This window comes from Leguminivora glycinivorella, chromosome 27, assembly GCF_023078275.1.
Source record: "Leguminivora glycinivorella isolate SPB_JAAS2020 chromosome 27, LegGlyc_1.1, whole genome shotgun sequence".
Classification (NCBI taxonomy): domain Eukaryota; kingdom Metazoa; phylum Arthropoda; class Insecta; order Lepidoptera; family Tortricidae; genus Leguminivora; species Leguminivora glycinivorella.
Genome location: NC_062997.1, coordinates 2812396 through 2826234, shown reverse-complemented (window position 1 = coordinate 2826234; position 13839 = coordinate 2812396). Strand labels below are relative to the sequence as shown.

General features: G+C 45.4%; 1 long non-coding RNA gene across 1 annotated transcript; it reads left to right on the top strand.

The window, feature by feature from the left end:
- The first annotated feature begins 555 nt into the window (after positions 1-555).
- LOC125240307 lies at positions 556-5564 on the top strand. Its single transcript, XR_007178601.1, has 3 exons — positions 556-628; positions 4274-4368; positions 5529-5564. It is a non-coding gene; the product is annotated as an uncharacterized LOC125240307 (long non-coding RNA).
- The last annotated feature ends 8275 nt before the right edge of the window (positions 5565-13839 follow it).

Genomic DNA, 13839 nt, shown 5'->3' with positions numbered 1-13839 from the left:
TGGAAAGGTAACAAGAAGATCAAATTTAAAAACAGACGGTATTACATTCCACAAATAAGTCATATTTATAATTTATTCAGAACCGGCATAGGTCAACTTACACTGGCTACTTACGCGACTCCCTTTTCATCTGGCGCGACTGCCTGCCGTCCTTGAAACGACCAATCGCAGCACGCTAAACACATTCCCCTCCGGCTCTTCGCGCCCCAAGCACTGGTGATTTGTAGCGCGTACAAAATTTACAATATTGGCACTCTATAGGAGGTTCTCTGTGAGTAGCGTTTATTTGGGAATTTTAGTTAAATACCGTGTTAGTCATTAACTAGGTTTATAGTTAATAGTACATTGCAATACAAGTGCGGAAATTTTCCATTTCAGGTAGTACCAAAATCACAATACAGAAAACCGAAACCAGTAGGCACCCGCGAGCGCCCCCAAAACTTATCCCGAACCGATTTTGACCCCCTCAACTACAACCACGGGGGCAACTTTCAACACCTCAACGCCCCGCTGGAGGTGAAAATGGATAAGGAGAAGAAGGAACGGAGGGGGAGAGGGATAGGGGGAGAGGGAGAGAGATAGGGGGGAGAGGAGGAAGACGCAGAGAGCGGATACGAATGATGGAAAAGTAAGTCCTGTTTTTAACCCCCGACGCAAAAACGACTAAGAACACTGGCGACTTACTCAGCTTTCAGACAAAAAACCGGCCAAGAGCGTGTCGGGCCACGCTCAGTGTAGGGTTCCGTAGTTTTCCGTATTTTTCTCAAAAACTACTGAACCTATCAAAATCAAAATAATTTTCCTAGAAAGTCTTTATAAAGTTCTACTTTTGTGATTTTTTTCATATTTTTTAAACATATGGTTCAAAAGTTTTTCCTTTAGGTGCGATTATTTCCGAAAATATTAATATTATCAAAAAACGATCTTAGTGAACCCTTATTCATTTTTAAATACCTATCCAACAATATATCACACGTTGGGGTTGGGAAAAAAAATATCAGCCCCCACTTTACATGTAGGGGGGGGGGGGTACCCTTATAAAACATTTTTTTCCATTTTTCATTTTTGCACTTTGTTGGCGTGATTGATATACATATTGGTACCAAATTTCAGCTTTCTAGTGCTAACGGTTACTGAGATTATCCGCGGACGGACAGACGGACGGACAGACAGACATGGCGAAACTATAAGGGTTCCTAGTTGACTACGGAACCCTAAAAATGGCAAAGTCACTATAAGCGTGCCGTTCAGATTTGAGGAGTTTAGGTTCTGGCCATCATCAGCAATTCCACTGCACCAAATGTCACTGTTCTGGACGAAAGTGCATGCTGTTCTTATAAAAATACCAAAGTCACTATAAGCGTGCCGTTCAGATTTGAAGAGTTCCGTTCTGGCCATCATCAGCAGTTCCACTGCACCAAATGTCACTTTTCCGTACCTAAATGCATGCTGTTCCTTTAAAAACACAAAAATCAGCATATGTATGCCTTTCAGATTCGAGGAGTTCCCTCGATTTCTCCAGGATCCCATCTTCAGAACTGGGTTCTGAGAAAAATGGGACCAATCTGTATGCATATACATTCAATAAAAAAAATTTTTCAAAATCGGTCCAGAAGCGACGGAGATATCGGGGAACAAACATTAAAAAAAAATAAAAAAAAACATACAGACGACTTGATAACCGTCCTTCTTGAAAATAAAACCAATAATAATAGGTGCGTGCTATATTTTACTCAGCAGCCGGCGTAGCCGAATGGCAATTGTCGACACCATATGCCGACAGAAATGTAGTCTAGCTCTGTCGCGCAAGTACGCAAGAGCTATAATTAGAGGTAGATAGATACAACGAAACAAATATTATCGTGAGCACGTGTGCATTCGACTACGCACACTGATGAGCGGACCCAGCGCGTACGTAAGTACATTGCGCACCACCTGCACGCACACATACAAACCGCGCGGCATTCAATCCACTGGTAGGCTATGTCTACAACGCCATCTAGTAATGTCTGACTTTAAACGTGCACATGACGTTGTATGTTTAGTGCGTGAAAGCTAAAACAGATGTCGCAAGATGTTGCAGTTTGATGACTATTTCGACGTAGCATACTGATAAGAGTTTTGTTGGCCACGCGTGGCTACTGGCGCCATCTAGCTCTTTGAGTGTGGATTAAATTTAGTACACAGGTCTAGAATACTTAGGACGGCGCCCATTTTTAGTATGGGGTTAGGTATCTGTACTAGTATTATTTGATCTGTGGCTTGAGTAATAAAAACTGTATAGTTAAATTAATGAAATATGTATAAGTAGGATATTGAAATCTTCTTTCTTCGTTGAGCCATCACAGCTAACTTTAACTTACAAACGGTCTTAAGCACCTGCACTTCTGAAGGCGCTTAAGTCATTTTTGCTAATAAAAAAAAACCACAACGTTCTATGAACACTGGTCAAGTGCGAGTCAGTTTTTGACTTTTCCATACAAAGAACTCATGAGCGCCTGAACGACTATGATGGCAAAGTTAACGTTTCGCACTTTCAAGACTTTACGTATATATCTCGGAAACGATAAGAGATAGAGCAAAATGGACTTCAGATTTGGGCTTTCGGTGGCACAAATTCTATGTTTTCGTCAACAGACACCTTTTTTTGGTCCGATTTGAATAAAATTTTGCTCAGTCAATTTATAAACAGTCTTAAGCGCCTCCTTTTTAGTAGGAACTTAAGTCATTTTGTACAAATGAAAAAAAATTTGAACAAGTTCTAAAAGGAAAAAGACAGAAATGAATTTCTTTATACCTGTCCAACTCGCTTACACAATTTTAAGACGTTTAGTAACTACTTGCAGCGGCAGTGAGTGAAATTCGTAATCTGAGTTTTTTTCTCTTAAGTCCGACTTACGCTTGACTGTAGATTTCTAATAGGTTTTCCTGTAATCTACAGGGAGAGGGCTATCTCGTGTATTTTTTTGAAAATTTTACGCTAAGTAGTTTCGGAGATAAGGGGGGGGGGAATGGTCATTTTTTGCTTATTTTCTTGAATTACTTCTAAATTACCAAAACAAAAAATATAAAAAAAATATATTTCAGATGCTGGTAAAATGCTCTTTCATTTGATATGTAACACAATATAGTTTTAATAACTTTGATTTTTAATTTTCAATTTTACCCCCCAAAAGTGACCCCTGTGATTAAATTTCATTTAATTAAATTACATGTCCGTCTTTGGGCCACAGGTTTACATACGTGTGCCAAATTTCAAGTAAATCGGTCCAGTAGTTTCGGAGAAATCGGCTGTGACAGAGGGACAGACAGACACGCGAGTGATCCTATAAGGGTTCCGTTTTTCCTCTTTGAGGTACGGAACCCTAAAAAAAAACAAAATCAAAATCGGCTCATCCGTTCGGGAGCTACGATGCCACAGACAGACACACACACAGACAGACAAACAGACAGACGGACAGACACGTCAAACTTACAACACCCCGTCGTTTTTGCGTCGGGGGTTAAATATAACCCAACCACAAAATTAAAATTTTGAAAAAACCCCCGACCGTGACATAGTAGACCGATTTTCATGAAACATGGCTAAGAACACTCCCGACTAACTCAGCTTTCAGACAAAAAAAACCAAATCTAAATCGGTTCATCCGTTCGGGAGCACGCAAAAACGACGGGGTGGTATAAGTTTGTCGTGTCTGTCTGTGTGTGTGTCTGTCTGTCTGTGTGTGTGTGTGTGTCTGTCTGTGTGTGTGTCTGTCTGTGGCATAGTAGCTCCCGAACGGATGAACCGATTTAGATTTAGTTTTTTTTGTCTGAAAGCTGAGTTAGTCGGGAGTGTTCTTAGTCATATGTACGTATGTGTTTGGTAGTCATGTTTGATGAAAATCGGTCCACTATGTGTAGACTTTGGCGTCAATTGCTTTTTGGTTTTGAATGCAGGATACTGGTGGTGATTTGACGATGTATAAATAACGTAGGCAGATGAACTTTGAATAATTTTTACTTAGATTTCTTCAATACATGCAGGTTGATATAATTAACTTATTACTTAATTACACCATTTTGAGATTAAGAAAAAGTATGAGCGCGCGGTTGACAGCGAACGGCGAAGAGTGACATGCAAATTAGATGGCTGCGTCCCGCGCGCGGTGCATTCCCCTCGGATGCCCGTGAGATTAGGGTTCCTTAACACTATGTCTGTTTTTTTTTTCAAAGTTTAAAGTTTGTATTGTGTTGTGGTTATATAATATATATTATGCATTGTATTTCCCAGGTTGAGGCTTATTTGAGGCAAAACCAAGTGAGCATACGGCAGCAGCAACACAGGCATTCCGCGGTGAGGCAAGCCGAACACAGAGTCAATTTGAGGTAAATATACATATAACTCACGCCTGTATTCCTCAAAGGGGTAGGCAGAGCACATGAAACTGCTCAAGATTCGGTACCATTCTTGACAACGAAGGCACGTAAACCTCGGATAATGGCGGTCTAATATTTAAATAAAATAAATAAATAAATATTGGGGACGCCTTACACAGATCAAAGCCCCAAACTAAGCAAAGCTTGTACTATGAGTGCTAAGCGACGATATACATACTTAAATATATAAATACATACTTATATACATAGAAAACATTCATGACTCAGGAACACCTCGGAAAATATCTGTGCTCATCACACGAAATAAATGCCCTTACCGGGATTGAAATAAAAGGACCGAGGCTTAGCAGGCAGGGTCACTACCGACTGAGCCAGACCGGTCGTCATAAATATGAAAGAGGCGCGTTCCTACGCATACAGTCTAAGCTCGTGTAGGCGAACGCGTACTATGCTTGTATGAGTGGGATAAGACAGGTCGACTGTTCGCGTTCTTGACAGGCGGTAACAGTGAGGTAACCGAGAATTGGTGGGCGGCACTTTCAGCGAGGAGCTGGAGTGGCCATACTGTACGATAGTACTCTTCATTATACTGTGCCACAATGTAACCCACATCCCGGTCGACGGGTCGACCGGAGAGAATAAATTATACAATAATAACAGTTCTGCTACTTGTCACTAGATGTCGCTAATGTCGCGACATACGAAAACTTATTGATTAATTATCATTTATCAGTTTACACATAGTACCAGTGGAAAGACTAAAAACATAGTTATGTTATGATTAGAGATCGGATTTTTGTGCGTCATCTCATACTAAAAGTCATTAAAATGACGTAAGTCACTAAGAATGTCGCAAATCCGTCCGATCTCTGGTTATTACATACATACATACATACAATCACGCCTGTATCCCATAAAGGGGTAGGCAGAACACATGAAACTACTAAAGCTTCAGTGCCACTCTTGGCAAATAAGGGGTTGAAAGAAAACGAAACTGACATTGCAGTGACAGGTTGCCAGCCTCTCGCCTACGCCACAATTTAACCCATTATTACCCTCTGGTTATTATATTACTAATATTTCAATTTACAAGAAGACAAGTGACAATAAGTATATTATAAATAATTTACTTAATTATTTGTTTACAGATCATTACCGCTAAACGAGAACGCCATACCTCGGGACCGCGGGCACGACAGAACGCCTACCGAACGGCACAGAGGCTTCGAGAGGGAAAGAGACAGAGAACGGGAGAGGGAGCATCGCGCGAGAGAGACAAGGACAGGGACAGGAGAGGGATGAGTTTGATGGTAAGTGCCATTGATAAAGTCTACCCAATATCATGGTAGATGGCGCTGTCTCATCTGTATACTGTCGTTATTGCGGCAAGCGAGAAAGTTTGCCCAGATCATTTCGCTTACGCTTAAAAACTGCTGAAGTGTGCGAAAGAGAAGTTGTCACGTGTATGAATCGTATATAACGTTTTAGGCAGACCCAGACAAAACTAGATCCAGTTTAAACTTTAAAAAGCGACATCTAGTGAGCAATTTGGTAAGTAATTTATAGTACCGATATGCAAACTTCATAGAATAGAATCATTTATTACTTAATACTTACATTTACATTATTTTAGTAGATTGTAATATTTATGCGTTTTTGATTTAAACTAACACGATTAGCACTCATAATTTTTCTCGTGACCATGAACATAATGTGGTGTTCAAAACGTCGGGCCAAATATAGTCTCGTTTTGTTCTATAATTACGCGTTTTTGTTCCACAGGTTTCCTAGAGCGTGAAAGAGAGAGAGAACCGAGGGAGCACCGACGCGAGAGAGACAAGGACAGGGATAGGGATAGAGATTTGGAGTTTGATGGTATGTAACCAAGACGGTAATATACTGGAGTACCCTTCATGTTGCATTTGAGTGAATCAATTTTCTTGCCTGTTATTGCCATGGTTACGGTCCCCTGAGTCACGCTGGTTTTATACAACGTGCATTTAGTTTTAGTCCATGTTTGTAGGTGGCAAATTAAGGAAAGGGCTTGTTAACACCAGAAAAATGCATGTTTGCATAGTTTAAGTAGAATAATTTTGCATTCCTAAAGGGCACTGAAACCTGACTATTCGTATGTCCGCTGTCTAACCCTTTTGGGAACAGGCGTGAATGTTTTTTTTTTTAGGTACCCCCCTAACCCCGCCCTCGTCCCGGCCGGTACGCAAGTCGTCATCAGCGCATCGCGTCTCGGAGACCATCTCCGCGGACAAGCGGAGATTCTTCTGCCGGGAGTGGGCGTTTCAGAAGATCGCGCACTGCTTGGAGCAGCGGCCCGCTAGCAAAGCCTGCGGGGCGCTTATATTAGGTATATAAATACTATAAATCAATAATAGGGGCTTTCCAGCCCAGCTCATGAACTCGTTGCTCTCATTTAGTTAACCCCCGACGCAAAAACGACTGGTTGACTAAGGCCCACTTGCACCAACCACTTAACTCAGGGTTAGTGGGCTGTCATCTGTCAAATTCCATATAAAATGGTGGGTTAACCCTCGGGTTAAACCTTCATTTTCGTTGGTGCAAGTGGCCCTTACAGGACTTTATTTGTTTATATTATAATCTAACCACAAAATTAAAATTTTGAAAAATCCCCTGACTTAGTGGACCGATTTTCATAAACATGGCTAAGAACACTCCCGACAAATTCAGCTATCAAAAAAAAAAAGTAAATATAAATCGGTTCATCCGTTCGGGAGTTACGATGCCGCAGACAGACACACACAAAAACAGACAGGCAGACACGTCAAACTTATAACACCCCGTCGTTTTTGCGTCGCATGGCGGCACAAAAATGGAGTATACAAGCTTTAATAACAGTTCAATATTTACCTAATTAATTATTTATTTCAGGTGACGCGGGTAGTGGCAAAACTGCTCTATGTCAGGAGTTAAGCGACCCCGGGCAAGGTCCGCAGGCTCGCCAACAGAGGGCGCTCAACAGAAGGCTGCTGGCCAGGCATTTCTTACAAGTAAGTAAGGTACTATTTTCTACCTCCGAACTGTTATTCGTCATTTACAGGGTCGTGCATAGATCTTTAAAACCCTACATTTATTATTATTATTATTTATTGTTATTTAAATACAGTGACAAACTTATATCTAACATATAGTCCCACAAAACTCTGGAACAGAACGAGTTTGTCTGTGGGATCAACAGTCTCTCAATTACATAAACATAATTAAATTAACTTAAAGAAAAATCGTTGAACTTCTTAAATAATATAAAAATTTTACCTTCCAATAAAATTATTATTATTTTGCCTGGTATATCCGAGGTCTTTATAGAGAGTACGTCGTAGACGTCGCATCGGACCGATAGATGGCGCCATCGTTCGTTGTAAGTCGCTCCGGCGTCACACCGCCGCGATGTTGGTAGTCCCGTTTTCCCCACCTGCAACCTAAGGCCCCCCCCGCGCCCCGACTCGCCACCAGCCACCCTCATTGTTGAGGAGAAGTGCCGACGGTATATTAAGCCTACCAGGAAGGCATCACTCAGACCTCGGATATACCAGGCAAAATAATAATAATTTTATTGGAAGGTAAAATTTTTATATTATTTGTGCCGTTTGTATATCCGAGGTCTTTATAGAGACCTGTTTATTATCTCCTGGTGGCGAGTCAGCTGGCGCGCAAGCCTTTGGTAGCCCTATTGGCATAGCATAGAAGAATAAGAGAATCAGTTGTTGAACCGATTTGACAGATGTATCAGTCGAAATCGCCTTCGATCCGCGAATATCTCGGTGCCAGAAACGCCTAGAGATTTTCGTGATGACGCTTTAGTCAGCGAATAGTTAGAGAAATGACATTATTATACATCGCAGCATCATCGCAGATCAAAACCAAAAAAAAGATGTAGGCGAGGTTGACTTGAACAAGATACAAAAACTTTAGATACACTATTATTATTAACAGAGACGTTATTTTATCAGGTTATAAACCCAATTTCAGACACAAAGTGTACATGTAAATTAACTGTAAAAGTAGTGTAACTATCTGTACTGTAGCAGGGTAACGTAATTGATACTGCTTTTGTCAACCCTTCGTAAAAATTATCAAAATCAATATTAGCTTTGATATGACTATTTAAAGTCCAACGTCTTACGTCCATATCAAACACAGAAAAAGGTCATCACTCACGCGCCCAAGGGCTATTTGTTACAATACTGGTATTTTCGATCAGACTATTTCGCGTCAAGCGAGCGCGGTTGCAAGCGAGACTCCTGAACTCTGAACTCTTTTTAGTGAGGGCAATTGAGGATACTGATCGCTCGGTAAAACTAGCCTAGAAGATGAAAAGTACGAGCGCTGTCGATTGCTACTACACTGGACGGAGGTATCAGTCGATTTCTTCAAGTCAGTCATTGACTCTTAGGGTAATCCATTACCTAATCCAAAACCCGATGCGACGGATTTCTACTTCGTGCAATGAAGGTCGACAGCGTAGACTGAGAGGTGACGTCCGTGTCGCATCGCTGGTGGTTGCTGAACACGTCGTGGTAGCAGGTCAAGGGATGAATTAAAACACCGCCACACATGCGCGCTTTGAGAGCGTAGGCGGAGCGCAATAATGGCGGTGCACCGCACAAACGCTGGCGTTGCGCCCAGTGGGCGCTAGCGGGAACTAACGAGCGCGGATTGCGAGCGCAACGCGCGCGGGACGCGAGCGGAATGCGCGCGCATTCAGCGCGCTGATAGCGTAGCGTTAGCGAAGCGGAATGCGCTTTATGTGTGGCGGAGGCTTAATACGTACCGTTGTACGGCGTAATGCAGGGCTCTCGCAGACGAAGAGGTACGATGACGGGCGAAGCAGAAGAAGGCGAGGTCACCGAAGGTCACTTGGCTCCCAGGGGGTGCATACTGACCTCGTACGACAGTCTGTTGGAGTCAGCAGTTACTGTCGTAGTTACTCGTAACAGAAGAGATGTAGTCCTGCCATCGTACATCATAACATAACATACAACCGAACTGTGCATAGCATATAGTGCTAGGCGAACCTTAATCCGGCTGCATGTCACTTCAGTTGCCAGCGCCACCGCCTGTAGAAGATTATTTTCCATCGGAAGAGCTTTACTTCGTACAATGTTACGATTATTGAAGGTCTTATCGGGCTGCAGATGCAAGCAAAACAGGAGCGATTGGCCTACAGCTATCGGCAGCTGTACGAGGTAATGCTGGAAAGTGCAGCGGTGCAACCTTCCTCTGTAGACTACGAAAGTTGTGAAATTGATGAAATCAGGTTCTACGATCGAATCAAGCACTATTAATTCAGTATAGTCGAGCCAGATGATAACTACTGAAGTCCTCCTGAGTTCCTGGCCCCTTTCGCTTTGAGCTGGAATCTCAAGTTCACTAAGGCGAAGCGGGTTTATTTTTCCCAATTTGTTTATTAGAGGCTCGGCGAACAAGTTCATCTCTCGAATCGACAGGGGGCGCCACAAGCCTCCGGGAAATCTTCGTGTACTTGGAACCCCCGCGGCCAGATTACCGATCGGTTTTGGTGTCCGCCCGGTAAACAGACGCACGCTCAGGATGCAGGACGCTGGCTCGAATTCAGATCTGGACATTCTGAGATTTTTTTTTTTTTTTTTTTTTTTTTTTTTTTTTTTAATTCCGCAAACCTTTACGATGTGTTTGACCTACACAATGAGCGATGTACAGGAACCACAGGGTCGTCTCGCGAGGCGCCTCTCCGATTAGATAGCTCGCGAACATCGTCAGGACACCCTCGCAGCAGTGCGGCTCCTCGTCCGGTTATTGACGTCTTACCTCGTTCAACTATGGGTGGCCAAGCCACGTTAGGACGTAGCATCTTTAGAATTTATCTGTTCTCACTTCGGCGACGGAGGAGTCCTTGGTCAAAATAGAGTGTAAATACTGTCAAAGTATTTCACGGAACTGGAAAGAGAAGAGTGGATACCATAGTGTACGGGATGTCAGCTGATAGCGGCGCCCGGCGTCACATTGGAGGGTAGTATCAGCCTGGTCAGCAACAGAGTCTGCAACGATACCGTAGCAGACGGGGCCTGGATAGTCGTGGTCGTGGCACCATTGTAGCGGAAGACAGTGTTCGCGGTGAGCGTGACATCAGGCGCGACGGCAGCCGCCGACGTCGGCGTGGCGGCCAGCGACACCAAGGGAGCACATCAGCAATCTTACCAGCTTGTCACTGCAGCAGACGGTGTTACGTTCGGCGGTGAGATTGAGAATGGCCGTCGTCAGCTCAAAAGGCGTCTTCGATGCCCCTGTCGCGTCACGCAGTATCGTGCTCGGTGGCCCTCTCGAGGTCGCCGCCGTCAGCGCGGGAGGCACCGGCGCCAGCGTGGCAGTCAGCTACATCGGTGAACAGCATCGACAGAGTTCGCGGCGTCGTCACGGCAAACGCGACAGGAAAATTAGCGACGCCTTCGCGGCAGCCGCAGTATTGCGCTCGGTGGCGCGATGAAGGTCGCCGCGTCTGCAATCTTACCTCGTGCGATCGAGGCGACATCAAGGCGCCAGCATCAGCGTGGCGGCCGACGACACCGGTGGAAAACTTCAAGTAGCTTGCGGCGTTGTCATGACAGACGCAGCATCACCACTGAGGCGCCAGCATAAGCGTGGCGGCCAGCAATACTGGTGGACAGCTTCGGCAGGGTCGCGGCGTTGTCACGGCAGATGAACGCTCTACATCACCATCGAGGCGCCAGCATAAGCGTGGCGGCCAGCGATACTGGTGGACAGCTTCAGCAGGATCGCGGCGTTGTCACGGCAGATGAGCGCGCTGCATCACCATCGAGGCGCCAGCATAAGCGTGGCGGCCAGCGATACTGGTCGCCAGCGATACTGGTGGACAGCTTCAGCAGGATCGCGGCGTTGTCACGGCAGATGAGCTCGCTGCATCACCATCGAGGCGCCGGCATAAGCGTGGCGGCCAGCGATACTGGTGGACAGCTTCAGCAGGATCGCGGCGTTGTCACGGCAGACGAACGCTCTGCATCACCATCGAGGCGCCAGCATAAGCGTGGCGGCCAGCGATATTGGTGGACAGCTTCAGCAGGCTCGCGGCGTTGTCAAGGCAGACGCACGCTCTGCATCACCATGGAGGCGCCAGCATAAGCGTGGCGGCCAGCGATACTGGTGGACAGCTTCAGCAGGATCGCGGCGTTGTCACGGCAGACGAACGCTTTGCATCACCATCGAGGCGCCAGCATAAGCGTGGCGGCCAGCGATATTGGTGGACAGCTTCAGTAGGCTCGCGGCGTTGTCAAGGCAGACGCACGCTCTGCATCACCATCGAGGCGCCAGCATAAGCGTGGCGGCCAGCGATACTGGTGGACAGCTTCAGCAGGATCGCGGCGTTGTCACGGCAGACGAACGCTCTGCATCACCATCGAGGCGCCAGCATAAGCGTGGCGGCCAGCGATATTGGTGGACAGCTTCAGCAGGCTCGCGGCGTAGGTGGCCGCGCTGGTAGCCTGCGTATTGACGACTGATCACTAACGGCGCGGCGCTCGCGTCGGGGCAGCAGCAGACATACTTACAGCGTCACACGCGACGCCTATGCGGCGGCCACAACGTTGTTCGGCGGCACCGCAGAGGTCGTTAACGAGGAAGCAATTTCTACGCAACTTCGGCGGCGCCGACGTTGCGGACAACACTGCCGTCAGTGGCGCTATCGCAGCGCTACCAGTAAGTTTCGGCGCCGACACGTGTCCTACGCACCGAATCGGAAACCGAACATGTTCTTTCTAAAATAATATGAAGCTGCTCACCCGTTCGTCCGAGAAATTCAAACCTCCTTGGAGCGCGGTATTCCTTCACCGCGCCCTCCGCCGCCGCCGCCGCCGCCGCAGCCCGCAGGTCGCGCAGCACGCGGTCGCGAAGCACGTGGTCCCCGGAGCACGTGGTCCCCGGCGGAGCAACTTACCTACGTTACCGCTTATATTCTCGCGCGAAACTTTTAATACGCGGATAACACTTCCTACTTTAGTCTCGGAAATGCGAATAGTTTAAAAAAGAAAACTGATTAACGGTAACGATTTTTGCAGCATGGAACTTTCTTACAAAAAAGTGGGTAGAATCATAAAGCACCGCTCGTTCATTTCTATCGTGAGAACCCCGAAAGACGAATAATGATCGCTAGCGAGGCATAATATATCTCATTATTCAAGACGAACGAGCGTAAATTAAAAGGGAAGAAAGAATTGACGGATGAAATTGAAAAATTTCATAATTCCGAAATGTTATAAGCCACTTTTTAAATAAAAACGCGAATAACTCTGGTTTGACCAGAAGTAACGAGGAAATAGAAACTAAAAGATTAATTTCGAGACACCATGCTGTAAAAATGTTCGAACGGAATACGCGACAACCGGTCACTTCGGCGTTCGACGAAACAAAGAGGGTGGCTGGTGGCGAGTCGGGGCGCGGGGGGGGCCTTAGGTTGCAGGTGGGGAAAACGGGACTACCAACATCGCGGCGGTGTGACGCCGGAGCGACTTACAACGAACGATGGCGCCATCTATCGGTCCGATGCGACGTCTACGACGTACTCTCTATAAAGACCTCGGATATACAAACGGCACAAATAATAGATAATATAAATTATTGTAATATATTTAGGTAATGGTTTTTAGCATAGATTTGAATTTGTTTGGGTGCTTTTCACTTCGGATGGCTTAAGGTAAGCTATTGAGCAGATATGGAATACGCTTTTTTAGCGATCTGTCACCAGAATAATTATGAATTCTAGGCACAGATAGCTTACCTGTAGCCACCGACTTAGTGTAGTAGCTGTGTCCTATAAAAGTCTATTCCCCAAAGCCATCCCCGCCGGCTTCCCGCGCACGCGCGCAGTAACGAAAATATTGAAAACGCATTGGTTGGCTCGATTGTCGTGGCTGACGACTTACTCATTAATTTCCATTAATAATATTAATATCAAATATAATATCCGTATAGACTGATAAAGTCTAATAGTAATTATTTTGTGTTTGCAGGGCCACAGCGAAAGCAGCCTTCGTCCAGGCGAGTTCATCCGTTCCCTGGCTATGCAGATTTTGAGCCAGTCGTCCCGCCGCCCCCGCGCCGATACGAGCGAGAGAGACGGTTCTCCTAGAGATTGTGACGGGTAAGAAACCCCCCGTGTGGTGACGGGTTATAGTACATTGTGCAACAAGGGAGGTAAGGGGGTCATTAAAGACGCGTGTTATTATTTACGACTGCCGCAGACAGGAGTGAATAATAGACACAAGTCTTTAATGTCCTTGCCTCCTGAGTTACACACAATGTTTTTCTCCTTAGTTACTTTCTCCTGAGTTAATCACATTTGAGAGAAAAATACAGAGGAAACAGTTATAAGGCAAAACCTTCAACCGGCGGCGTTGCGACCAGTAGTGTAACTTCATCTACATCAGCATTATTTTC